This window comes from Lissotriton vulgaris, chromosome 6, assembly GCF_964263255.1.
Source record: "Lissotriton vulgaris chromosome 6, aLisVul1.2, whole genome shotgun sequence".
NCBI lineage: Eukaryota > Metazoa > Chordata > Amphibia > Caudata > Salamandridae > Lissotriton > Lissotriton vulgaris.
Window position 1 is genome coordinate 738330866 of NC_141694.1, and position 25150 is coordinate 738356015.

Here is a 25150-nt window from a genome sequence, read left to right on the forward strand (position 1 = left end):
CTTACCACAAAGGGAAGGTGGGATGGGCCATGGTAGCACAGAAGACCATGCATGGAAAGTGGGAGGGTTAGTGGCAGCACAATGGCTATGATGGGCAAGAAGGAGGATGCAGGGGCATGCACAAAAGACCATGGAGGAAAGGAAGGGAGGGTTAGGACCTGGGCACAGACAAGAGAGTTCAGGGGAAGGGGCCTCACAACAGACCATGTGGGACAGGCAGGGGGAGCAGTTGCAGCACAACAGACCAGGGAGGGCAGAAGGGTGTGGCAGTAAAATGGACCATGGGTGACAGGAGGAAGGGCATAGGGGTATGGAAGGTGGAGAGGCAGCGTGGAGGTGGCAGGGACAGGTTACACCCATCTCACAATGCTAGGCAGGTGGGAGGGGAGTGGCAGCTCAACAGAACACTCTGAGTAGATAGGAGTGGCAGGTCCATGGAACATCGTGGACAAAAAGGACGGAGCAGGGGCATGCACACAGACATCAGAGGGCAGTGGGAAGGAGAATAGAGGCAGCAAGCTAATCACAGAGGCTAAGCAGGAGGTCAATGATGGGGCATAGAATTGTGCAATGGAGGGCCGGAGGAGTAGACTGGTACATAATGCTAAATGGAGGGCAGTGGCCGCACATCAGACCATGCATGGCAGGAGGGAGGAGGCTAGTCCATGGATTCAGACAACAGAGGATAGGGAGGAGGTGGATGGGGCATCAAGCTAACTGTTCAGAGAAGGCGGGAAGGTCAGTGGCAGAACAATGGCCACACAGGGCTGTAATAATGGAGCAGGGACATGGACTTGAACAATAGATGGCTAGGAGGAGGGAAGGCAGGAGCAGCAAGCTTGGGTGGGGGCAGCACAATGCCAGGCCCTGCTTCCGACCCCCCACCATCCATTGTGATATGCATCTTACTTAACGTTAAAAAAAACTAGAAATGTGCTGAAAAAACAAAGATTACAGGGACGGTATAGTTAGACTCAGATTACACTCATACACAACCAGTAAAACTCAGCAGTTATAGTTACCTGAGCGAACTATAACTTACGTCCCCGCAATGTACTGCTAATGACCTCAGACATTACATCAATCATGACATGGTCAGTTACATCACTCATGACATCACTCATGACATCTCAAATGAGCTGTGAATGGAATGGAACTATAATCGCTAGAAATGTATATAGGGTTAGTGTGTGTATATTAACACCCCTTTTTTCTTTTCTTTTGTGAAAGAACCATTATAATACGCAACATGCCCAGATTAATATAGCCGATAGCCTTTCACTTTAAAGTAATGTGTAGTCCATTGTTTATGTTGATGTTTGCAATCCTAAGTATGTTTATTATAAATAATTCACGTTGACGAACATACAGGTATGGCGGTCACTGGGCAAGAAATGCTGAAATGACATTGTGTGCATATTAACACTTGTTTTCTTTTCTTTATTGTATCAATTCCTGAATTTTCACATCGTGACAAGGCCAATATGGCCACCAGCTTTTTGGATTCAAGTAATATGTAGTCCTTTGTTACTGTTGGCAACTTTAGGCATTTGTACATTTAAATAAGGATGCTACAATGACGTCTTATATCGTTATCAAGGTTCAGACGAGCCTAAACGTGTGGATCATGTCCTTTGCAGATTAAATACTTCCAAACTACAACCTGAGTGCTGATTCCTTCGTTGTAAGAATGAGAGGAGATTAAATACATATATATAAAATTCATTGAAATACCACAAGTTTCAGGGACATTATAGTTAGAAATGAGCATTTGAAAAACTTCTGAAATTCACTGAAAAAAAACACAGGTTTCATGGACGTCATAGTTAGTTGGACATTTTACTCATACAAAACAAGAGTAAGTCAGCCGTTATGGCTCTTTGTGCTAACTATAACTAGCGCCCCCCGCAATGCACTGATGATGACGTCACATATTACATTACTCATGACATGATCAGTGACATCACTGATGACATCACTGATGACATCTCAAATGACATCACTGATGACATCATCCACATGATCATCTGATGCACCTCCTTACACCCTAAAATACAGACTACCATTCTCGAAACCATGGACACACCAATACTAGTACAGCTACAATATTCTGTGCACTATGCATGCAGACTAACCAGCTACCTAATATTGATACGCTCTTCTAAATACCCAGTGAGTACCTATGCAGTCTAGGAATCCTTCTGTCTGTCCCATGCACTTCTCCATTCACCCATCCAGCACTATCTACGTATGCTATCACTCCACCAATACCTAAGCACTTATAAATTCAACACTCACTTTCTTTGCAACACTGAAATTACTCCAGTTATTAGTTGTATACTTAAGGAATGGCGTAGTCACTAACACAAGTGCAGGTACAATATTTTGTACACTATGCATGCACACCTCTAACCAGCTACAAACTATTGATACCCTCTTCTAAATATCCAGTTAGTACCTATGCAGTGTAGAAATCCTCCTGTCTGTCCCATGCATTTCTCCAATCACCCATCCAGCACTATCTACTTATCCTATTACTCCACCAATACCTAAGCAGTTATAAATTCACTATACACTCTGTTTGTAAGACTGTAATTATTCTAGTTACTATTCATGAACTTATGGAATGGCCTAGCTACTAACACAAGTACAGCTATAATATTTGGTGCACTATCCAAACAGACCTCTAGCTAGCTACATACTATTGATACCCTCTTCTAAATACCCAGTTAGTACTCATGCAGTGTAGGAATCATCCAGTCTGTCCCATGCACTTCTTTAATCACGTGTCTACCACTATCTACTTATCCTATCACTCCACCAATATGTAAGCACTTATACATTTTGGTGCTGATTCCGATCTTGGTTGGAAGGGCACCGAATCGGGTTCGGCATTAGCGGATCTGATCCGGAGGCTGCATTTCTGTCCGAGTCGTACATGGGTCTCGACGTCGAAGTACGATGCGAGCAAGCGCAAAATCTCCTTCCGAATTGTTTCTGGGTCCGAACCGCTCCGTACGACTCAGTCACAAGCAAACCGTGGTGTGCAATGGAGACGTTTCATGACCGAGCAAGTACAATGCTTGATTCAGACAACTGAATCAAGTCAGAGCGTCCGGCTAGCAATAGCTCCCGGTTGGACCCCCTGTTACCCGCAGCCCTATGACTCGGACACAGAGGGAGAATGAGACCCATGGGTCTCCCCAACACATGCATGTACGGTTGGATGGCACTGACGCATACCCACTGTAAGGGGTGGACTTGTCTGCGATGTACCCAGTCAATGGGAGCCCATGTACGCATCGTACGACTGGCTCCCATTGACTTCTATGGGAGTATGACAGAACAGAGTCCGACAGCATACGGCAGCATCGTACTCGGTCGGTTGGACTGCAGGAGTCCGGATCGTTCGGAAAACACCCCGGATCCGGCTCGGTCGGAGTGCTTTCCGACTGAGATCAGAATAGACCCCTAAGTGTTCACTCTGTTTGCAGCACTGTCATCATTCCAGTTACAAGTACACAGAAAATATTCTGTGCATAATCCCTACAAATCTCTAAGCACATACATACTGTTTGTCCACTCCATTAAATTCTGAAGTAGTACCCATGCAGCGTAGGATACCTCCTATCAGTCTCATGTAATTCTTCAATCACCCATCCAGCACTATGTTCTTATTGTATCAGTCTGCCAATACCTAAGCACTTATGTGGCAGATTTACAAGTACCCTGCACCACCAGTATGTCACTTTTTGTAACGTAGTGATGGCGCCAGGCACTCCTTCATATTTGCAAGGAGAGGAAAAGCCACCCTTCATGGTTTTTCCTGTCCTTGTAAATATGACCCCTTCATGCACAGAACTTTGCATTGAAGGGGCGTTCCATAGGTGTTGCTGTGGGTGTTCCACGCAACACCCATAGAACAAGACACATCTCCAGATTTATGAGAAAACATTAATCTGGAGATGTGTGTGAATGCTGTGCCATCCTAGAGTTGGTGTAGCAAGGCGCAACAAGGAGAATTTTTTCATTTCTCCTTGGTGTCCCTTCCTGCATAAAAACAATCTCCGCACGACATAGACATCCTTGCACCATGGTGGAAGGGTGCCTGTGTCACCGCATTGAGGTTACGTGGTTTTCGACTTCGCTTCGAATCTAGCCGCCATTTTGTATTTAACCACCATTTTGTGTTGCCTCACTCAGGCAGCACGGCGGACGTGGTGAACGCGAGGTTTTTGCTTTTTCAGCTGCTACATGTCCTTTCCGTTAAAGAGTAACTTCTGCCCATGTTTATGAAACCGATGTCAGGGTCTCCCGAGTTTTGTAAATCCATGTCTAGACTGATTAATCCATGTCCCACCATTCTTCTTGACTTTATCTTCTTTAACTGACCTTCGCTATTCTCTTTGTGTGTTCTCTTGTTACATAGACTGTCCTTTGAAGCATTCAACATGTTCTACCACCTGCAAATTGAATTACGGGCACTAGTGTTGATTAACCTGAAGGGAGGAAAGCACACAGGGTCTGAAAGGAGGGTGTGTTTTTGACATTTGATAGCTTGTTTTCAAACTATTCCTATTTGTCAGTTTTGTATGTTTTGGGAGTTGGCATTGTAAAACTGTGTACTATAATAGGCTGTGCACCACGGAATGAAGTGGCAGTCTCCTGATAACCTACCCGTTGGTGTACTTACAGGACCAATGTGCTTAGCTGCAGCTAATAAATCTGCTTTTCTCCGCCTAACAGAGTGTCACGTGTCTCTGTCTGCCAAAGCAGGTGAACCCGGAGATCTTAGGCGTGCCCTGCGCCGCCTGGCCCGTAAGGTCAAGTTCTCCAATTGGCGGCCCAACGTGTGGGCGACTTCAGCGGTAGTAGTTTTCCCCGAAGGTCGTGAGGAGCTTCGCAAAAAAATTCCGGAGGATTTTGCGAGCCACGTGAGCGACCCCTGTATGTCGAAGTGGACCGAAGGTCTTTTGAAGCGAGGCTACTCCTTCCCGACGGCTGCTGATGACTGCTGCCCTGACTGTCACCCTGCTTTGGCCCCTGGTGATGATTCGTATCGCGAGACATTAGACGGACATCTGTTGGCGTGAGAAAACATTTAGTTAAGTATTCGTGGGTAGCGCCCACCTTTTTGTTTTTGGTTTTTGTTATTCGATTAGTCCACTAACCGAAGCCAAGGGGTAAGTACGTTTGTGCTGTGACTATATTGTCTAAAATCCCTTGACATTTGTAAGTAGTCCAGTTCGTTACGAAATGCCTGGATTTAGTAAGTTTAAGAAATTTTGTTGTTTTGGTTGTACTAGGGATTCCCGGCTAGAGGATTCTTGTCCGATTCCTCCGGTTGGAACTCCCACTTATGAGCTCTATTCAAAACATGGTTTAGGTCCTATTATTTTTAATGAAACATGGATTCGATGCACTGAAAAAAATGGTGTTTTACGAGGCCACAAAATGGTACCTTTGAGCCTGCTATACTAGATAACTTGGAAACAATTTTATTTAAGAGAAAAGCCCGGCCGGCAATGTTTGACTCTTTCCGCCTCTGGCGTAAAGAATCCAATCAAAAAGAAATTAAGCAAATGAAGAAAGATAAGAAAGAGCAGGATATGACGATTTTACAGGCTGCCCAACAGTTTAAAAATGATGAAGCTGATCAGATGGTTGAGGTTTCGGAAAGACAGCATCGTTTGGAAATAGACAGATGTTATCCTGTGTTACCTAATGCCTCAAATAGTAAGGGTTCTGAGGAAGATCCTTTCGTGTCCCATCTCTTGACGTTACCTCCAACTTATGTGTTAGGTGCTAATGCATCTCCATAACAACCTGTTGTTAATCCAGCTGTTCTGGTTCCTGCACAGTTGCCTCTTCCTGTGATTCCACCTCCACCCCCTTTGCCACCGACTTCTGTACCCCAAACTCCTGTGCCTCAGTTTCCTTTACCCACTGTTGCTACTGGTTCTTCTCCTGTTTTACAGAATACGTTGTCTCCTGTTCTATTGTCAGATTCCCCTACAGCTCAACATCGTTTAGTTGAAACTGTTTCTGGTCTTTTGTCACCTTTTCTGGATCTCTTTTCTTTTCTCCTGCTTCATCTCGAAGACAATCTCGTAGTCAGATCCCAAATTTGGAAGAACGGACTAATTTAGATTCTCTTGCTCGTAATTGGATTACAAGTAGTTTACAGTATAGTGTGCGTGATCTTTTAGACACCTTTCTGCAATGGAATGAGCCTACGTAGAGGTAAGTCTTTAATATTATGTGCAACACTCTTATCGAAGGGTGGGAAGATATGGATTTGGATTCACTTCCTCAGGATTTATTTGAAATATGGGATCAATTTGATAAGTGATTTATTGTGGGTCCTGATGTAGAGTCTGCTGATCAGAAGCTTGTTACTTTCCGATCTTCCTTTTTCTCTCAAACTTCTCTTGAACCTGATCCTGCGGTTCGTCGTAAAATGACACAATATTCCATGCGAGAAGTTCCTCCAATATGGATAGAGGCAGACCCAACCACTCATCCGCCTGTTCTTGCTCATTTTCAGCGTATATGGGTACATGATCCTTGGAAAAGATCAGAAGTGTTGGCACTTAAGCAGTCCTTACCGGACCCTCGTAAGAATCCTGCTTGGTATTATAAAGAATTGTCTCAAACTGTTAATGCTTGTGTTATGAATTTGGCAGATATTGATTTACTTATGGGAAATGTAGTCCCACAAGCTTTATGGGCTAAAATTCATAGACAAGACCATGATCAAGCTTTAGGTGGTAATTGGGCTGCTATTACAGCCGCAGATGCAGGACAAGTGGGTGGTGCCAAACCTGATGATCTGATTACGGAGCTGCCCGGTAGAATAATAGTTCTTATGAAAACGATGATGCCTGCTGTACGCGTTAACTGGGATAAGTTAGCAGCGTGCAAACAAAAGATTGATGAAAGTGTCTCTGATTTCTTTACTCGTTTTGAAGAGACTTTCATCGACCATAGTGGTCAAGATATGAGTACTGAAGGTGGACAGTGATTATTTGTAGATAAATTTGTTTTTAATTTACTTCCAGAACTATCGCATAAATTGAAACAATCTGAGAGTGCATGGGCTGTTTCTTCAACTGCCCAGATATTAGCTACTGCTCAATATTATGAGAATAGGGAAAAGGAAGATAAGGAAAAAGCGGAGAAGAAAACTAAAGAATTAAAAACGAAGGTCCTTCTACAACAGGCTTATCCTCCTCGTTCTGCTCAGCCCCAATTTCAACAGCCTCCACAGTTTCAGAAGCTGTTGCAAAAACCTGTATCTCCAGCTCCGCGATTTGCGTTGGGTCCTAATCAATGTGCCTATTGTACAGAGGAAGGTCATTTTAAGATTAGCTCTCCGATTCTGTTGCAGCGTTATGGAGGATCACAGCCACGGGGTCGTGGAGATTCTCGGTCAGTGCCCAGAGGTAGAGGGCGTGGTGCGTCATTTCAGGAATGACATCCCTCTCCCCCTCAGGTCTCTGCAAATTATTTTGACGAGCGGGATTCTCAGTCTGCACAGTATTACAATGATGAATATTGCGCAGATGGTGAGAATGCTGATTTTCTCACTTGCTAGGACAGCCATAGACAGAGTAAGGGAGTCGTATCAGTTCCAGTGGATCAGGATGGACCTTATGTTAATGTTGTAGCATTGGGTGTTACGGAACCATTTCTTTTGGATACTGGTGCAATGAGAAGTTCTATTATGCATTCTAAACTCCCTGGGGCACCTTTGTCTGGCTTAACAAATGTTTCTGTGGGATTCTCTGGCGCCCCAGTTCGCAACCCTGTTTCTTGTCCTTTGCCTTTTTCCATTGGTCCGTACGATTTAGAAGCTCCACTTCTTTTGACGACGGGTTGTGGAGAGAATTTATTGGGTTTGGATTTATTGAAACGTCTGCATGCTACATTGTATTGCTCACCATCTGGTGTACATCTTACTTTAGGTGCTAAGTTGACTTCTCCAATGTACGTATCTAAAGACCAACTGCCACTCGAACTGTGTTCGCTTCCTGCTATGCTTTGGGCTACGGGTCCGAATGCTGTTGGTTTGCTTCAAATTCCACCCTATGTGATTACTGTGAAGTCTGATGTTAAGTTACCACGTATTCCACAATACAAAATCTCTAACAATGGTGAGAGAGCTTTGTTGGCTATTGTTCATGACTTGGTTCAGAAGGGTGTGGTCGAGGCGACCAGAGGAAATGTTTGTAACAGTCCTGTTCTGCCTGTTCTTAAGGGTTCTGATCCTTCTCAGCCACCTATGTATCGTTTTGTGATAGACCTCCGAGAGGTCAACAAAATTGTTGTCCCTCAGTTTCCTGTTGTTCCAGATATTACTGCTTTGCTTACTATGATGCCTGCTTCGGCAGCTTGGTTCTCGGTTATTGATCTCAAAAATGCTGTCTTCAGCATTCCCATTGCTGAGGAGAGTAGGGATCTCTTTGGTTTCTCTCTTGGAGGCCGAAGTTTTCGATTTAAGCGAGCACCTCAAGGCTATTGTGAAAGTCCCTCCATCTATAGTCAAGCTTTGAAGTCTCAGCTTGACACTTTTTCTTTGCCATCAGGTGCTACTCTTATCCAATATGTGGATGATTTGTTAGTGGCTGCCGATTCGGAAGATGTCTGTAAGAATGCGACTGTGTCACTTCTGCGACATTTGTCTGATCTACACCACAAAGTATTGCTTTCTAAGTTACAATATTGCCGACAAGAGGTTACCTATTTAGGTCATCTCTTGTCGAAGGAGGGAAGACGATTGACCCCAGAACGTATTCAAACAATTGCGCAAATGTCTGTACCATCTACACAAAGAGAGGTGCGTGCTTTCTTAGATATTACCTCTTATTGTAGACAGTGGATTCCGAACTTTTCCTTACTAGCTAAACCCTTGTTGGCACTCACTTTGAAAGATACGCCCCAAACCTTTCCTTGGACTGATGAATGTCAAAAGAGTTTTTCTGATTTACGTACTGCTTTGTGTTCGGCTCCTGTGTTGGGTACTCCAGATTACAGTAAACCTTTTACATTTTACGTTCATTAAAGAGAAGGTTGTGCATTATCAGTCCTGACACAACAATTTGGAGGGAAACAAAGGCCATGTGCCTATTTCTCGGCTACATTAGATCCAGTTGCTAAAGCATTACCCAGTTGTCTTAGAGCAACAGCGGCAGCAGCGATTACTATTCGTCAATCTGCTGGATTGGTGTTGGATCAAACTCTTAATGTTATGGTGCCACACGCAGTAGATACTCTCTTGAACAGGACAAAAACCCAGCACTTAACGAGTGCTCGTTTGTCTGGATATGAGTTGACGCTTTTAGCTAGTCACATACATATCAGGAGATGTAATGTTCTGAATCCAGCAACATTGTTTCCTATTTTGGATGAGAAAAGTGTACAAGATCAGCATGATTGTTTTCTTCGTACGGAAGAAGAAACTAAAGGTTGAGTTGATTTGACAGATACACCACTTACGGATCCGGACGGGATCCTGTGGGTAGATGGGTCTTGCTTCAAGCTTCCTAATGGTGAGACGACAGCAGCTTATGCTGTTACAACTCTACATACGATAGTGGAAACTGCACGCATTTCACAGAATTCAGCGCAAGCTGCAGAGTTGATCGCGTTGACGAAAGCATGTGTGTTGGCAAAAGGAAAGAGAGTGACTGTTTACACAGATAGTCAATACGCGTTTGGCGTTGCCCACAGCTTCGGCCGTTTGTGGAGAGAATGAGGATTCTTTACCTCCCACTGCACTAAAATACAGCATGGTGAGTTGGTGACTGACCTTCTTGAATCACTTGCTTTGCCTACTCAAATAGCGATTGTGAAGTGTAGTGCGCATAAAAAGATTACTGATGACGTGGGTCGAGGAAATGCATTTGCGGATGAAATAGCGAGGGAAACGGCACAGAATGTTGAAAGTCGAATGTACGTTGCAGGACCGGCAAGTTGGGTCCCAGATGCTGGTATGTGTGAAGACACAGTAGAAAGTGTGAAAATGATTCAGAAGGAGGCAACTGAGAAATAATTGAGTAAGTGGAAAGAAAGTACGGGAATGTTGGATACGATGGGATGTTGGACGGAATTGTCAGAGCCTCTCTAATAAAAGAGAGAGGGACCCCAAAACAAAAGGGATAGGGTTCCACAGTTGACGCAAGTCAAAGGATAATTCCCTTTGGGCGAATTAACGGAAATACATAAGTACTTACAAACATACAATGAACTGACCAATACCAAACATATAACAAGGAAGCAATGAAAATAGGTGATAAATTCAATACACGTGAAAACACTATGGTGAAGTAAAGTATTCAAAACAATTTATTAGCATACATTACATTAGTTAAAAATTGGGAAACACATACAGGAGGGAACAATAATCAATAAAATCAACATTCCAATAAAAAGGAGCTACAGGGAGACAGGACTAAACTCAAACACAAAACAGTAATTTTGAATTTTCCTTAGTTTATAATCCCAGATTTACTCCTTGAGCATCGACGCGTTTCGGCGGTATAATCAATCTAAAACCGCCTTCATCAGGACAATGTATACAAATGTTTCCCAATACTTCTGAAAATTAAATAAGATCAGTCTTAGTCATAAATTATAAACGCAACAGATCAAATTTAACAACAGCAGGTTAAAACAATATCCTTAAAAAACATAATGTATATATTCTACTAAATTTATTAACACACATGAACATTGCTTCCAATATACAAAACATACAACATATATCAAATACATATAGGGCTAACCAATTGATAGCCAAAGACCTATAAAATCATTTCATCACATAGGTAAATTCCTCATGTTTGGCTGTAGTATAGAAAGCCTTTCTTTTATTACCTAGCAAAAAGCCAGGAACATCTGATCAAGCATCGCTTCATGATAAAAGTTTTAGTTTAGCAAGTATACCAGTTCTAAAATCGAGGTGGCAATGCGGAGAGTCATGATATGTCACATACCTCAAGTACGCAAAGGGTCTGTCAGTATATCATAAGGGGTGTGCTGCCTCCTTATCGTTTGGTAGAGATATTCGTCCAGCGAATTATCTTCCTGATCTACACAGAATTCCTAATTGTGATATGAATGAATATCACATTTAGTGTTTGTCAAGGCCAATGTATCCTTTCAAACCAACGTTATTAGCTCATGCTTTGCCTCAGTAGCATGTATCTTATCTACCCCAAAAGACTTTTTATCCATGCACAATATAGATGCTCCCGCTAAGGTATTGAAAGATCTAAAACAGCGAGCCTAGCCCTACTGATAACATATCTTGTCTTCCACATTTCTAAATGGTATTATATTGTACTAGCGCGTAGTTGTCAAAACATATTTAACGACATACATTGCATGATTCATCAAAAAGCCGCGTAGTCTTACAACTATATCTACTCTTGGCGTGCCAATAAAAATATGAACAAAGATACCAAGACGGAGAAAGAGCCTTATTAGGTCAAACAAAGATAGTAATACGCATAGAAATGAGTGTGGCTCTCCACCTTTTTACTTACTGGTTTAAAATGGTGGCGGAACCTTTATCATAGTTTCAATATTAGTGGCGCATCCAGCATAATGGCTGGGGGCTGTAAATAAAGGACATGCCATTATTGGCTTAATCAAAACAGGACATAGCCCATTAATGCTAATGCAAGTCTCTAGGTATACTCACAAAAGAGTTAAAATCACTGCGTCCAATGCACGCGGTAGTTCTATTTTCAATATCAACTCCCACCTATCAATGGAGTGGTTAGTGGCGTTTGAGGGGTTCAGGGTTCCAGTAAAATACCCAAGACATGAGGCGATTTCCTCCGTGTTGACCCTGTATTTTTAAAAAAGTAACAAACAGACACAAGCTGTGTCAAAAGCGTATCCCACTCGTAGCAGCGCGTTTTGGCATAATGCCACCCATTTCGTTTCTTTACCTCTTTTGTAAAACCTCGAACGTCCCGCGTGGATGTCTGCTCGTCCTACCGGCTAGCAATGACTACGAAGTCCGCGCTGTTATATATACACTGAACAAGATTGTCAGTGGACGTCTTTAATGACGAATGCGGAAGTAATGGATACTGAAGAAAGACTACCCGAGGTGTCTGCCGCGTTTTTGATACCCGAGGGAACATTTATATAAACAATATGTTATCGTGATGTCGATGAAATAAAATTAAAAATAACACGCTATATTCAAGAAATATTAATGAAATAGTGCTGCACACCAATACATTTTATGTGTAGCAGTATAAATACCGGCCGAACAAATTTGTTACATCTCATATTTTCGAGCGTCAGTTTAGGTTAACATTGGTTAAGCTTAGTTAGGTTATCTGCAGAAATATCAACATATCCCAAGCATACTACGTGGTCGATAGAAGTATTCATAAATACCACAACAGAGGCGAGAGTCTAAATTTCACCTGCATGCAGTGCACATTCCTGATATATTAATACACATCTGAAAGCCAGAGATACTCTGGTTACACACATTTCAGTGTGACAAGTGGATATTCAGTACCTGTACTCTAAATATCTAGATAGCCCTGATCCAGTCTAGTCGCTATAATAATGAATATGTGAACTTATCAGTCACATAGAACCATCTAAGTGTACGCAAAACACAATATAACAGATCAGATTGGATCCAGGTAAAGCAGAAAGATTTAAACTGCTCCAATGATGCGATCCCACTCTTCTCTCGAATTAAGACCCCTTTTGACTGTATCGAGGTAGGAGATATACCACTGCTCTCTCTCCTTTCTTCTGGAGACAATATTGCCACCTCTTTTACCTATTTTTATTTTTTCCATTATAAACCAGCCAAATTCAGATTCCTTATGTCCCCTTTCTAAGAAATGGGCAACAATGGGGGCAGTTACTTTTTTTGTTTTGATGGCTGATCTATGTTCCTGGAGCCTAGTGCGTACCTCTCTTCCCGTCTCTCCAACATAGCAGAGGCCGCACGGGCATTTAAGCAGGTAGATGACATTTTTACTTTTACAATTATTGTGGGTCTTACATACTATTTTCTTGGTGTTACAAACAATCTCTGACCCCACAATACATTGAGTACATATGTTACAGTTGCCACATTTAGTTGTTCCAGTAACCCTAGTACCATCAATTGTTCTTTGGCTGTCCACAGGTTCATCTTTATAGGTGTGAACCAGTAGGTCACGGAGATTCTTATTCTTTTTAAATGCAAAAAGAGGTTTCTCTAGTACTAGTTCTTCTTCATAGTTTAAAATATGCCAATGCTTGTTCACAACGTTTTTTATCTGGTTGCTTATGTTGGAAAACTTGCTGACAAAAACAACTTTGTTTAGGGGCTCCTTCTCTTTTGGAGTGTTGTGAATCAGAGCATCCCGGTCGTAAAACTGTGCTCTTTTCATGGAATTAGAAAGGAGTTTTTTTGGGTATCCCCTATCTTTGAATTTTAATCTGAGATCTTCAGCGTGTTTATAATAATCATTTAAGTCAGAGCAGTTTCGTCGAAGACGGAGAAACTGACTAAAAGGGATACTTTCCCTTTGTGATTTCGGGTGGAAGCTAGAAAATTCTAGCAATGTATTCTTGGCCATTGGTTTGGTGAACAGTTCAACTGCCAATGCTCCATTGCGGTTCTTAATACATATATCCAAAAATTCAACCTTGCTGGTACTATATGTCGATGTAAATCTTAGGTTCGGATCTCCTAGGTTAATCCAAAGAAGGAATTCCTCAAGGAGTTCCATTGATCCTTCCCAGATAAAGAAAATATCGTCAATGTAGCGGTACCAGCCCGCTACATTTTCGAAAAAAGGGGCCATCTCATTATTGATGTGTATGATCTCAAAGTTACCTACATACAAACAGGCCAGACTGGGGGCGCAGGTGGCCCCCATGCTGGTCCCTTTGTGCTGCCTATAGTATTCATTCTTGAAAAGGAACACATTGTTGGTGAGGATGAGTCTTACACACTCAACAATGAACTCTCTATTTGCTCCACCAAGATCTTGGCCAGAGAGAAATCCATCAATAACCTCTATAGTGTCCATCTGTGGGATGTTGGTGTACAAAGACTCAATGTCTAGAGTAACCAGACATTGAGTCTCCTCACAGAATGGAGTACCCTCAACCAAGGATATGATGTGCGCTGAGTCTCGCACATATGATTTTAGGTTACAGACAAGGGGTCGTAAAAAATGATCAACATATTTACTGACTGGTTCTAGAAGTGAGTCTATACTGCTCACTATTGGGTGCATGGGTGGGTTCAGTTTATCCTTATGTACTTTTGGCAAGCCATAAATGGCTGGTGTTTTGGGCTCTAGGTTGTTAAGGAAACAGAATTCTTCTTCACAGATGTAGCCAGCCTCCTTGGCTTCTGTGAGTAATGCTAGACATTCTTTTGCCACCTTTTTAAGACTTGCTTCAGTGGTACGGGCGTAGTGTTCACCGACACCAAGTAACCTGAGCATTCTCTGCTCATAGTCCCCAGTGTCGAAGACCACCACCCCGCCCCCCTTATCTGCTGGCTTAATGGTAAGAGAGCCATCTTCCCTCAGACAATTGAGGGCCTCTCTTTCACTAGCTGAGATATTGTGGTTATAGCATCGCTTATCCTTTTCCAACAATTTATGGATACCACTCTCAACAGCTGTTTCGAAAGCTTCTATGTTTTTATTTACCATGCTAAGGGTGGGTGTGAATTTAGACTTTGGTTTTAGCCCAGAGATATTGGTTTTCTCTCTACTCTCCCTATTCTCAAAGAATCTTTTGAGTCTAATCTTCCTGAAAAAGGAACGTAAATCCTTCTCAAACTGGAATTTGTCCAGGTGAGTAGATGGGACGAAACTGAAACCTCTACTAAGAATCCCTATCTCTATATCACTAAGAGTTTTGCTCGATAAATTGATCACTGGTAATTTGTTTGTTTCCAGTACTTCTTGTTCCGGGTACTCAGATACTCCTGTTGAGGAGATGCCTGGTTGTAACTCTGCTGGGGAGGTCCCTGGTTGTGATTCTGTTGAGGAGGTCCCTGGTTGTAATTTTGTTGGGGATGTCCCTGATTCTGATATTGTTGTCTTCCTCGACTGAAGTGACCCTGACCTCGGTTCCCGTTGTAAGACTGTCCTCTCCTCGGGCGCGGTTCTAAAAAAAACCCCTGGTCACAACTATTTCTACCAGCATCAATGAACTCTTCTTCCTCCGAGCCAGAGCATGATGAGTTAGAGAAGGTCACATGCTTATTCCCCCCTCTGGAATATATCTGCCTATTAGGGGGTCGCTCCCAACTGCCATTATATTTGTTCTGGAAGTAGTTTTCTTTCAGAAATGGATAAGTTCTCTCTTCAGCATATTGCTCAATGTCTTTTTTCAGCTTATTTGCTTTTTTATTTAGCAGATAAGTACTATACCCCTCGACATCTCTATTGATGTCTGCAAGCTTCTTTTTGGCCTCTTCAAGAGCCAGACTGTTCTTAAGTTCAGCTTCTAATTTGTCAATTTCCTTTTTTTCCAAGATGATTAAGCCTTGTGCTGTTTCGATGATTAGGAGCATCCAGTCTCTACTACACCTATTTGAGATTAATGCCCAAGTTTCAAGGAACTTCCTGTTCTCTGTGAATACTCCCGGTTCATTACGAACCTGTAACCCAATTGGGATAGTGCCAGATGTTACATACTCAACTAAGAAGTCAGCATGGGCTTCAGTTTGGATTAGTTTTTTCTTTAAGTTCACAAGTTTACCCCAGTTTTCCCCTTTGCCGGAGGCAACTGTGATTCTATTACCACTTTTAGTACTTATAATGCGGTGAAGTTGATCTTCACTAAATCCGAATGTTTTAATTTTATCCATCAGAGATTACAATCCCTTCTACAGTAATCTTAACGCTCAATGGCAATACGCAGCTCTCCAGTCCAAAGGACCGTACACAGAATCTCTAATAAAAGAGAGAGGGACCCCATAACCAAAGGGATAGGGTTCCACAGTTGACGCAAGTCAAAGAATAATTCCCTTTTAGCGAATTAACGGAAATACATAAGTACTTACAAACATACAATGAACTGACCAATTCCAAACATATAACAAGGAAGCAATGAAAATAGGTGATAAATTCAATACACGTGAAAACACTATGGTGAAGTAAAGTATTCAAAACAATTTATTAGCATACATTACATTAGTTAAAAATTGGGAAACACATACAGGACGGAACAATAATCAATAAAATCAACATTCCAATAAAAAGGAGCTCCAGGGAGACAGGACTAAACTCAAACACAAGACAGTAATTTTGAATTTTCCTTAGTTTATAATCCCAGATTTACTCCTTGAGCATCGACGCGTTTCGGCGGTATAATCAATCTAAAACCGCCTTCATCAGGACAATGTGTACAAATGTTTCCCAATACTTCTGAAAATTAAATAGGATCAGTCTTAGTCATAAATTATAAACGCAACAGATCAAATTTAACAACAGCAGGTTAAAACAATATCCTTAAAAAACATAATGTATATATTCTACTCAATTTATTAACACACATGAACATTTCTTCCAATATACAAAACATACAACATATATCAAATACATATAGGGCTAACCAATTGATAGCCAAAGACCTATAAAATCATTTCATCACATAGGTAAATTCCTCATGTTTGGCTGTAGTATAGAAAGCCTTTCTTTTATTACCTAGCAAAAAGCCAGGAACATCTGATCAAGCATCGCTTCCTGATAAAAGTTTTAGTTTAGCAAGTATACCAGTTCTAAAACCGAGGTGGCAATGCGGAGAGTCATGATATGTCACCTACCTCAAGTACGCAAAGGGTCTGTCAGTATATCATAAGGGGTGTGCTGCCTCCTTATCGTTTGGTAGAGATATTCGTCCAGCGAATTATCTTCCTGATCTACACAGAATTCCTAATTGTGACATGAATGAATATCACATTTAGTGTTTGTCAAGGCCAATGTATCTTTTCAAACCAACGTTATTAGCTCATGCTTTGCCTCAGTAGCATGTATCTTATCTACCCCAAAAGACTTTTTATCCATGCACAATATAGATGCTCCCGCTAAGGTATTGAAAGATCTAAAACAGCGAGCCTAGCCCTACTGATAACATATCTTGTCTTCAAAATTTCTAAATGGTATTATATTGTACTAGGGCGTAGTTGTCAAAACATATTTAACGACATACATTGCATGATTCATCAAAAAGCCGCGTAGTCTTACAACTATATCTACTCTTGGCGTGCCAATAAAAATATGAACAAAGATACCAAGACGGAGAAAGAGCCTTATTAGGTCAAACAAAGATAGTAATACGAATAGAAATGAGTGTGGCTCTCCACCTTTTTACTTACTGGTTTAAAATGGTGGCGGAACCTTTATCATAGTTTCAATATTAGTGGCGCATCCAGCATAATGGCTGGGGGCTGTAAATAAAGGACATGCCATTATTGGCTTAATCAAAACAGGACATAGCCCATTAATGCTAATGCAAGTCTCTAGGTATACTCACAAAAGAGTTAAAATCACTGCGTCCAATGCACGCAGTAGTTCTATTTTCAATATCGACTCCCACCTATCAATGGAGTGGTTAGCGACGTTTGAGGGGTTCAGGGTTCCAGTAAAATACCCAAGACACGAGGCGATTTCCTCCGTGTTGACCCTGTATTTTAAAAAAAGTAACAAACAGACACAAGCTGTGTCAAAAGCGTATCCTACTCGTAGCAGCGCGTTTTGGCATAATGCCACCCATTTCGTTTCTTTGCCTCTTTTGTAAAACCTCGAACGTCCCGCGTGGATGTCTGCTCGTCCTACCGGCTAGCAATGACTACGAAGTCCGCGCTGTTATATATACACTGAACAAGATTGTCAGTGGACGTCTTTAAGGACGAACGCGGAAGTAATGGATACTGAAGAAAGACTACCCGAGGTGTCTGCCGCGTTTTTGATACCCGAGGAAAAATTTATATAAACAATATGTTATCGTGATGTCGATGAAATAAAATTAAAAATAACACGCTATATTCAAGAAATATTCGAGAAATAGTGCTGCACACCAATAAATTTTATGTGTAGCAGTATAAATACCGACCGAACAAATTTGTTACATCTCATATTTTCGAGCGTCAGTTTAGGTTAACATTGGTTAAGCTTAGTTAGGTTATCTGCAGAAATATCAACATATCCCACGAATACTACGTGGTCGATAGAAGTATTCATAAATACCACAACAGAGGCGAGAGCCTAAATTTCACCTGCATGCAGTGCACATTCCTGATATATTAATACACATCTGAAAGCCAGAGATACTCTGGTTACACACATTTCAGTGTGACAAGTGGATATTCAGTACCTGTACTCTAAATATCTAGATAGCCCTGATCCAGTCTAGTCGCTATAATAATGAATATGTGAACTTATCAGTCACATAGAACCATCTAAGTGTACGCTAAACACAATATAACAGATCAGATTGGATCCAGGTAAAGCAGAAAGATTTAAACTGCTCCAATGATGCGATCCCACTCTTCTCTCGAATTAAGACCCCTTTTGACTGTATCGAGGTAGGAGATATACCACTGCTCTCTCTCCTTTCTTCTGGAGACAATATTGCCACCTCTTTTACCTATTTTTATTTTTTCCATTATAAACCAGCCAAATTCAGATTCCTTATGTCCCCTTTCTAAGAAATGGGCAACAATGGGAGCAGTTACTTTTTTTGTTTTGATGGCTGATCTATGTTCCTGGAGCCTAGTGCGTACCTCTCTTCCCGTCTCTCCAACATAGCAGAGGCCGCACGGGCATTTAAGCAGGTAGATGACATTTTTACTTTTACAATTATTGTGGGTCTTACATACTATTTTCTTGGTGTTACAAACAATCTCTGACCCCACAATACATTGAGTACATATGTTACAGTTGGCACATTTAGTTGTTCCAGTAACCCTAGTACCAATGTAGCGGGCTGGTACCGCTACATTGACGATATTTTCTTTATCTGGGAAGGATCAATGGAACTCCTTGAGGAATTCCTTCTTTGGATTAACATAGGAGATCCGAACCTAAGATTTACATCGACATATAGTACCAGCAAGGTTGAATTTTTGGATATATGTATTAAGAACCGCAATGGAGCATTGGCAGTTGAACTGTTCACCAAACCAATGGCCAAGAATACATTGCTAGAATTTTCTAGCTTCCACCCGAAATCACAAAGGGAAAGTATCCCTTTAAGTCAGTTTCTCCGTCTTCGAGGAAACTGCTCTGACTTAAATGATTATTATAAACACGCTGAAGATCTCAGATTAAAATTCAAAGATAGGGGATACCCAAAAAAACTCCTTTCTAATTCCATGAAAAGAGCACGGTTTTACGACCGGGATGCTCTGATTCACAACACTCTAAAAGAGAAGGAGCCCCTAAACAAAGTTGTTTTTGTCAGCAAGTTTTCCAACATTAGCAACCAGATAAAAAACGTTGTGAACAAGCATTGGCATATTTTAAACTATGAAGAAGAACTAGTACTAGAGAAACCTCTTTTTGCATTTAAAAAGAATAAGAATCTCCGTGACCTACTGGTTCACACCTATAAAGAGGAACCTGTGGATAGCCAAAGAACAATTGATGGTACTAGGGTTACTGGAACAACTAAATGTGGCAACTGTAACATATGTACTCAATGTATTGTGGGGTCAGAGATTGTTTGTAACACCAAGAAAATAGTATGTAAGACCCACAATAATTGTAAAAGTAAAAAGGTCATCTACCTGCTTAAATGCCCGTGGGGCCTCTGCTATGTTGGAGAGACGGGAAGAGAGGTACGCACTAGGCTCCAGGAACATAGATCAGCCATCAAAACAAAAAAAGTAACTGCTCCCATTGTTGCCCATTTCTTAGAAAGGGGACATAAGGAATCTGAATTTGGCTGGTTTATAATGGAAAAAACAAAAATAGGTAAAAGAGGTGGCAATATTGTCTCCAGAAGAAAGGAGAGAGAGCAGTGGTATATCTCCTACCTCGATACAGTCAAAAGGGGTCTTAATTCGAGAGAAGAGTGGGATCGCATTATTGGAGCAGTTTAAATCTTTCTGCTTCACCTGGATCCAATCTGATCTGTTATATTGTGTTTAGCGTACACTTAGATGGTTCTATGTGACTGATAAGTTCACATATTCATTATTATAGCGACTAGACTGGATCAGGGCTATCTAGATATTTAGAGTACAGGTACTGAATATCCACTTGTCACACTGAAATGTGTGTAACCAGAGTATCTCTGGCTTTCAGATGTGTATTAATATATCAGGAATGTGCACTGCATGCAGGTGAAATTTAGACTCTCGCCTCTGTTGTGGTATTTATGAATACTTCTATCGACCACGTAGTATGCGTGGGATATGTTGATATTTCTGCAGATAACCTAACTAAGCTTAACCAATGTTAACCTAAACTGACGCTCAAAAATATGAGATGTAACAAATTTGTTCGGCCGGTATTTATACTGCTACACATAAAATTTATTGGTGTGCAGCACTATTTCTTGAATATTTCTTGAATATAGCGTGTTATTTTTAATTTTATTTCATCGACATCACGATAACATATTGTTTATATAAATTTTCCCTCGGGTATCAAAAACGCGGCAGACACCTCGGGCAGTCTTTCTTCAGTATCCATTACTTCCGCATTCGTCATTAAAGACGTCCACTGACAATCTTGTTCAGTGTATATATAACAGCGCGGACTTCGTAGTCATTGCTAGCCGGTAGGATGAGCAGACATCCACGCGGGACGTTCGAGGTTTTACAAAAGAGGTAAAGAAACGAAATGGGTGGCATTATGCCAAAACGCGCTGCTACGAGTGGGATACGCTTTTGACACAGCTTGTGTCTGTTTGTTACTTTTTTTAAAATACAGGGTCAACATGGAGGAAATCGCCTCGTGTCTTGGGTATTTTACTGGAACCCTGAACCCCTCAAATGTCGCTAACCACTCCATTGATAGGTGGGAGTCGATATTGAAAATAGAACTACCGCGTGCATTGGACGCAGTGATTTTAACTCTTTTGTGAGTATACCTAGAGACTTGCATTAGCATTAATGGGCTATGTCCTGTTTTGATTAAGCCAATAATGGCATGTCCTTTATTTACAGCCCCCAGCCATTATGCTGGATGCGCCACTAATATTGAAACTATGATAAAGGTTCCGCCACCATTTTAAACCAGTAAGTAAAAAGGTGGAGAGCCACACTCATTTCTATGTGTATTACTATCTTTGTTTGACCTAATAAGGCTCTTTCTCCGTCTTGGTATCTTTGTTCATATTTTTATTGGCACGCCAAGAGTAGATATAGTTGTAAGACTACGCGGCTTTTTGATGAATCATGCAATGTATGTCGTTAAATATGTTTTGACAACTACGCGCTAGTACAATATAATATCATTTAGAAAAGTGGAAGACAAGATATGTTATCAGTATGGCTAGGCTCGCTGTTTTAGATCTTTCAATACCTTAGCGGGAGGATCTATATTGTGCATGGATAAAAAGTCTTTTGGGGTAGATAAGATACATGCTACTGAGGCAAAGCATGAGCTAATAACGTTGGTTTGAAAGGATACATTGGCCTTGACAAACACTAAATGTGATATTCATTCATGTCACAATTAGGAATTCTGTGTAGATCAGGAAGATAATTCGCTGGACGAATATCTCTACCAAACGATAAGGAGGCAGCACACCCCTTATGATATACTGACAGACCCTTTGCGTACTTGAGGTAGGTGACATATCATGACTCTCCGCATTGCCACCTCGGTTTTAGAACTGGTATACTTGCTAAACTAAAACTTTCATCATGAAGCGATGCTTGATCAGATGTTCCTGGCTTTTTGCTAGGTAATAAAAGAATTGCTTTCTATACTACAGCCAAACATGAGGAATTTACCTATGTGATGAAATGATTTTATAGGTCTTTGGCTATCAATTGGTTAGCCCTATATGTATTTGATATATGTTGTATGTTTTGTATATTGGAAGAAATGTTCATGTGTGTTAATAAATTGAGTAGAATATATACATTATGTTTTTAAGGATATTGTTTTAACCTGCTGTTGTTAAATTTGATCTGTTGCGTTTATAATTTATGACTAAGACTGATCTTATTTAATTTTCAGAAGTATTGGGAAACATTTGTACACATTGTCCTGATGACGGCGGTTTTAGATTGATTATACCGCCGAAACGCGTCGATGCTCAAGGAGTAAATCTGGGATTATAAACTAAGGAAAATTCAAAATTACTGTTTTGTGTTTGAGTTTAGTCCTGTCTCCCTGTAGCTCCTTTTTATTGGAATGTTGATTTTATTGATTATTGTTCCGTCCTGTATGTGTTTCCCAATTTTTAACTAATGTAATGTATGCTAATAAATTGTTTTGAATACTTTACTTCTCCATAGTGTTTTCACGTGTATTGAATTTATCACCTATTTTCATTGCTTCCTTGTTATATGTTTGGGATTGGCCAGTTCATTGTATGTTTGTATGTATGTTTTATTGATTATTGTTCCGTCCTGTATGTGTTTCCCAATTTTTAACTAATGTAATGTATGCTAATAAATTGTTTTGAATACTTTACTTCACCATAGTGTTTTCACGTGTATTGAATTTATCACCTATTTTCATTGCTTCCTTGTTATATGTTTGGAATTGGTCAGTTCATTGTATGTTTGTAAGTACTTATGTATTTCCGTTAATTCGCCCAAAGGGAATTATTCTTTGACTTGCGTCAACTGTGGAACCCTATCCCTTTGGTTATGGGGTCCCTCTCTCTTTTATTAGAGATTCTGTGTACGGTCCTTTGGACTGGAGAGCTGCGTATTGCCATTGAGCGTTAAGATTACTGTAGAAGGGATTGTAATCTCTGATGGATAAAATTAAAACATTCGGATTTAGTGAAGATCAACTTCACCGCATTATAAGTACTAAAAGTGGTAATAGAATCACAGTTGCCTCCGGCAAAGGGGAAAACTGGGGTAAACTTGTGAACTTAAAGAAAAAACTAATCCAAACTGAAGCCCATGCTGACTTCTTAGTTGAGTATGTAACATCTGGCACTATCCCAATTGGGTTACAGGTTCGTAATGAACCGGGAGTATTCACAGAGAACAGGAAGTTCCTTGAAACTTGGGCATTAATCTCAAATAGGTGTAGTAGAGACTGGATGCTCCTAATCATCGAAACAGCACAAGGCTTAATCATCTTGGAAAAAAAGGAAATTGACAAATTAGAAGCTGAACTTAAGAACAGTCTGGCTCTTGAAGAGGCCAAAAAGAAGCTTGCAGACATCAATAGAGATGTCGAGGGGTATAGTACTTATCTGCTAAATAAAAAAGCAAATAAGCTGAAAAAAGACATTGAGCAATATGCTGAAGAGAGAACTTATCCATTTCTGAAAGAAAACTACTTCCAGAACAAATATAATGGCAGTTGGGAGCGACCCCCTAATAGGCAGATATATTCCAGAGGGGGGAATAAGCATGTGACCTTCTCTAACTCATCATGCTCTGGCTCGGAGGAAGAAGAGTTCATTGATGCTGGTAGAAATAGTTGTGACCAGGGGTTTTTTTTAGAACCGCGCCCGAGGAGAGGACAGTCTTACAACGGGAACCGAGGTCAGGGTCACTTCAGTCGAGGAAGACAACAATATCAGAATCAGGGACATCCCCAACAAAATTACAACCAGGGACCTCCTCAACAGAATTACAACCAGGGACCTCCCCAGCAGAGTTACAACCAGGCACCTCCTCAACAGGAGTGTCTGAGTACCCGGAACAAGAAGTACTGGAAACAAACAAATTACCAGTGATCAATTTATCGAGCAAAACTCTTAGTGATATAGAGATAGGGATTCTTAGTAGAGGTTTCAGTTTCGTCCCATCTACTCACCTGGACAAATTCCAGTTTGAGAAGGATTTACGTTCCTTTTTCAAGAAGATTAGATTCAAAAGATTCTTTGAGAATAGGGAGAGTAGAGAGAAAACCAATATCTCTGGGCTAAAACCAAAGTCTAAATTCACACCCACCCTTAGCATGGTAAATAAAAACATAGAAGCTTTCGAAACAGCTGTTGAGAGTGGTATCCATAAATTGTTGGAAAAGGATAAGCGATGCTATAACCACAATATCTCAGCTAGTGAAAGAGAGGCCCTCAATTGTCTGAGGGAAGATGGCTCTCTTACCATTAAGCCAGCAGATAAGGGGGGCGGGGTGGTGGTCTTCGACACTGGGGACTATGAGCAGAGAATGCTCAGGTTACTTGGTGTCGGTGAACACTACGCCCGTACCACTGAAGCAAGTCTTAAAAAGGTGGCAAAAGAATGTCTAGCATTACTCATAGAAGCCAAGGAGGCTGGCTACATCTGTGAAGAAGAATTCTGTTTCCTTAACAACCTAGAGCCCAAAACACCAGCCATTTACGGCTTGCCAAAAGTACATAAGGATAAACTGAACCCACCCATGCGCCCAATAGTGAGCAGTATAGACTCACTTCTAGAACCGGTCAGTAAATATGTTGATCATTTTTTACGACCCCTTGTCTGTAACCTAAAATCATATGTGCGAGACTCAGCGCACATCATATCCTTGGTTGAGGGTACTCCATTCTGTGAGGAGACTCAATGTCTGGTTACTCTAGACATTGAGTCTTTGTACACCAACATCCCACAGATGGACACTATAGAGGTTATTGATGGATTTCTCTCTGGCCAAGATCTTGGTGGAGCAAATAGAGAGTTCATTGTTGAGTGTGTAAGACTCATCCTCACCAACAATGTGTTCCTTTTCAAGAATGAATACTATAGGCAGCACAAAGGGACCAGCATGGGGGCCACCTGTGCCCCCAGTCTGGCCTGTTTGTATGTAGGTAACTTTGAGATCATACACATCAATAATGAGATGGCCCCTTTTTTCGAAAATGTAGCGGGCTGGTACCGCTACATTGACGATATTTTCTTTATCTGGGAAGGATCAATGGAACTCCTTGAGGAATTCCTTCTTTGGATTAACCTAGGAGATCCGAACCTAAGATTTACATCGACATATAGTACCAGCAAGGTTGAATTTTTGGATAT